The sequence below is a fragment of the Temnothorax longispinosus genome, chromosome 2 (assembly GCF_030848805.1).
Source record: "Temnothorax longispinosus isolate EJ_2023e chromosome 2, Tlon_JGU_v1, whole genome shotgun sequence".
Lineage (NCBI taxonomy): Eukaryota > Metazoa > Arthropoda > Insecta > Hymenoptera > Formicidae > Temnothorax > Temnothorax longispinosus.
The window spans coordinates 14,046,493-14,051,250 of NC_092359.1; positions in this window are offsets into that span (position 1 = coordinate 14,046,493).

Consider the following 4,758-nt stretch of genomic DNA (forward strand, 5'->3'; position numbering starts at 1 on the left):
AATACACCGGTATATCAATGATTTAATACTTACATAACTTTCTTTAAAAAACCGCGATCTCTATTGTAAATATACTTAGCGACGCTTAGCGTGTGACACATGCCTCTTGATATTAAATTATTCATATATACCGATTTATCAAGCAGCACTAGCTCTTCTATCATATTTTTCTTCTTATCAATACGTTTTTGTTTAAAAGACACTTGGACGTCTTATAAAAACATAAGACACGTCTTTTAGACCCTTTTAAGATATCTAAGTGTTCTCTGGAAAAAATGTTTAAAAAAATTTGTTTGTATTCTGTCGTCAATTGTACGTCACGTTACATATTGGAACGCAGTTAATGTAAATATTTATAATGTTCTAAAAAATGTTTTATAGAAAACAACTTTTAGACGTCTATTCGGAAAGTTTTGAAGACGTCTTTTAAGACGTCTTTAAGACATGCATGTTATCTGGGTATATTTATCTTTATAACTAAATTTTTATGACTAAATAATTTTCATTATTGGCAGTTAATGTGAACTTAATTGCAATTAATATATAACTTCTGATAGTCCTATTAAGATATATGCACATTGTTATTAATAGTATTGCGTTTCGCAGATTCATATTTTTCTTTCATGTGGCTGTTTAATCGGCAATCTTACAAATCTCTCTCTCCCTCCCTCCCTCCCTCCCTCTCTCCTCTCTCTCTCTCTTTCTCTCTCTCTCTCTCTCTCTCTCTCTCTCTCTCTCTCTCTCTCTCTCTCTCTCTCTCTCTCTCTCTCTCTTCTGTGCTTGAGGCGCAGAGCGCGAGCCTGCTGGCTTCCCGGAGCGTCGGTTGCGAGTCTTCTGCTGCACCGCGTGTCCCTCGGACGTCTGAGATTATTATTTCGGGCATTCCTCGTTCTGTCGCTGTACCTTCCAGCGAACTTGTTAACAGTGTTTTTCACGCGCTCGGAGTGCCTAATCTCGTTGCTGACGTCCTTGAGACCCGCGATGTAGTTGCACGCGATGCGCCTGTGGCGCGTGACGCGGCGTCGGCGTCCGTTTCCGCCTCCGATCTGACCGATGCTGCTGGTCCCGGGAGATCGGTGATAGTCGCGCTCAAATCTTGTGAGATTCGCGACCACATCTTGAAAATAATGCGGGGCAAGCCCCGTCTAACTGCGAGTGATGTTTTCCCGACTAGCGTCCCCAGCAAGATACATGTCAACGAGTTGCTTCCGACCCATACTTATAAACTTTTGCGTCGGGTGCGGGTCAGGGCTAAGCAACTGTCCTTCAAACATGTCTGGAGCAAAGACGGACGAATTTTTGTCCGTAAGGACAATGGTCTGCCTCCAATTTCGATAGCCTCAGAGGCTGATCTTGAGCAGCTTCACTGACCTGCCGTCGCGGATGTCGCTCCCCCCACTTCGCATTATCACATAAAGGTTGCTTGCTTCAACGCCGGCTCCCTTCCTGCCCATCTTGAGTCAATCCAGGCCTTCTTCGCGTCTAATTTTTTTCACGTTATCTCTATTTCCGAGACCTGCCTTCACTCACACATTTCAGATGATTTAGTCCGTATCCCTGGATACTACCTGTTACGGGTTGACAGGGAGGGCAGGGAGGGGGGTGGTGTGGCCTGCTATATTCATGAATCGTTGCGTGCGCGAGTCCTGGCGTCATCGCCTTCTGCCTTCTCGAATGAGCCTGAATTCCTCATCCTCGACATTCGGTGTGGTGCAGGAGCGCCCCTCTTATTCACCTCTATGTATCGCAGGCCGAGAGGTTGTAACTTCTGTAAGTATGTTGACACCCTTACCACATTCATGCATAATTACAAGAATATTATCATTACAGGCGATCTGAACTGCAATCTCCTAACCTCTTCGTATGAATCTAATCACCTCAAGAGTTTGGTTTCTCAACTGTCGCTTAGCATTGTGCAGTCGCAGTCGACTTTTCATACCCAATCCTCAGACTCACTGCTGGATGTTTTTATAGTCGACAACCTGGATAAGGTCTCTTCGTTTCGTAAGTCTGACGCTCCTTTCATTAATGGTCACGATCGTATCGAATTAACCTATTCATTCGAAGTTTCGCCTCTCAAGAGCCGTACCTTAGTTAGACGTAGCTTTAAGAATTTTGATCAGCAACGATTTATTGAGACTGTCTCTTCCAAACTGTCTTCATCTTTTCCTACTGATTTTAGCTGCGAGTGTCTCGGTGAGCCTGACATTGACGGCATTCTGACCACCATTACCAACGATATCACCTCCAGCCTTGACCTACACGCTCCTACCCACACGTTTCGTGTTACTCGTCCGTCGGCACCGTGGCTCACCGATGCTCTCGCTTGCCGGATAAAGCATCGCAACCGGCTCTATAATGTTGCGCGTAGATCTCACAATATTCTTGACTTCCACATCTATAGGTTATTCCGGAATGAACTCACACTCGACTTAAGAAGAGCACGAGAGCGCTTTAACATGGATAGATTGAATTCAATCTCAGATCCTTCCAAGATATGGCGTGAGCTTGCCAATTTTGGCTTAATAGAATCACCTCTTTCTTCACCTCTTAATTTCTTTTCTCGCGATCTTCTGAATTCCCATTATTCCTCTATCTCCAATAGTCATCCCTCCTGTTCACAATCACAATTTTCCGACATTATCTCGTCCATAGTTCCCAAAGAACCACTTTTCAATTTTTCTCAAATTAGTTATGACAATCTTCACTCCTTGTGTGTTTCCTCTTCTGTCTCTCTAGCTGCTGGTTGCGATCATTACCACTGTACCCCATCGCCATAGCCTTGCCCCACATTGGCAATCTTATTAATTCATTTTTCAATAGCTGTCTTAAACGGGGTTATTTTCCGAAACTGTGGAAACGTGCCATATTGCGCCCTTTGTCTAAGGTAAAGACTCCTACCTCCCCTTCGGACACTAGGCCTATTGCCAATCTATGTGAGCTCTCCAAGTTATTTGAGAAGGTCTTGCATGGTCAAATCGTCGACTTTGTCAATTCCCATCACGTCCTAGATGACCGTCAGTCTGGATACCGAAAGGGTTATACTACACAGTCGGCTCTCCTTCGTTTGCTTCACGATATCAAGAGTGGCGTTGATGTGGGCGAGTTGACGATACTTGTCCTTTTTGACTTCAGCAAGGCTTTCGATACTGTCTGTCATCTTCTTCTGCTAACCAAACTCAGGAAACTAGGGTTTTCAGATCTGGCCCTCAAACTAATCTATTCCTACCTAACTGGTCGCTCTCAGGCGGTTGTCGATCTTGAAGGGGAGCTCTCTGATTGGCTGCGCGTAACTTCCGGAGTTCCCCAGGGATCCGTTTTGGGACCGCTCCTCTTCTCCTTATTTATTAACGATATTGGCACCTTCCTCAGGTTTACCGAGCGCTTATTATTTGCCGATGACACGCAGATATATCGTAGATGTCACCCTAGTCAACTGAATTCTGCCTTGCAGCTGGTGTCTCATGATGTAGGAGTAATCTCGGAGTTTGCTGCAACTAATGGGCTGTCACTAAATCTCGGCAAATCCAAGGTCTTGATACTCGGCAGTAGACGTTATGTTCGGCAAATAAATCTTGAAGACTTGCCTTTGATTTCTGTCAATGGCACTTCCATCCCTTATATCGCCCAGACGCGAAACTTAGGAGTGATCATGAGCTCTGATTTATCATGGCAAGACCATGTCTCTCACATCTCCAAGAGAGTGCATTTTACATTACACAAACTCAAGTTCCACAAAAACTCCTTGTCTCTCAATCTACGCGTGAGACTTGTTACCTCATTGATTTGGCCCCTGTTGGACTATTGTTCTCTCGTGTACAACGATGTCACTGATGAGCTTAACGCTAGACTTCAGAGACTTGTAAATTGTGCGATTCGCTTCATCTTTAATTTAAAACGAGACGAGCACATCACGCCTTACCGTCATCGACTGGGGTGGTTGTCTGTCGAGAATAGACGGTTGTACTTTCTTGGCATTGAGATGTTCAAGATTACTCATGACTTGTCTCCCGGGTACCTCTCCGAAATTTTGTCAATCCTGATCCCTCACTTAGAAGATCCTCACGTCTGGCTCAACAACATGCTTTTCACGTTCCTAACCACAGAACGGAGACCTACCGTAAATCTTTTCACCTCGCTGGTACCTATTTCTGGAACTCCCTTCCGGTCAATGTGGTTGCATCATCGTCTATCGCATTGTTCAAGACTAATCTCCATAACTATCTTTTCTTGCTTGAGCTGAGTTCTGTCAGGAGTTCTAGTGCGAGCCTTTCTATTGCCTCAGCATGATTCGGTTCATGGGTGTTAACATGCTGTACATCGTACATATACTGGATACGTTTAAGCTACTCTTTAGTCCTTCTTACTATTTTTCTTGTCATCTGCGTACATGCGAGCTTACTATATTTATCTGTCAATCCTTCGCGAGGGACGAGTAGCATGCTTTGATCTCATTCTTCATCTCTAATTTCTTCATTTATCTATTTCGTCCTTCGCGCGGGATCATCACGTTTACTTTTCCTTCACATATCGCACGATGTACATCCGCAATATTATTACTGTTCTTTATATTTATATTTTTATTTTTGTTTGCATTTTGTTATTTTCTTATGTAGCCTTCATTTGTATGCATTTATACATTAATTATTCATGTATTGCCTAAAGCCTATTGACTATGGCATAATAAATAATCAATCAATCAATCAATCAATCAATCTCTCTCTCTCTCTCTCTCTCTCTCTCTCTCTCTCTCTCTCT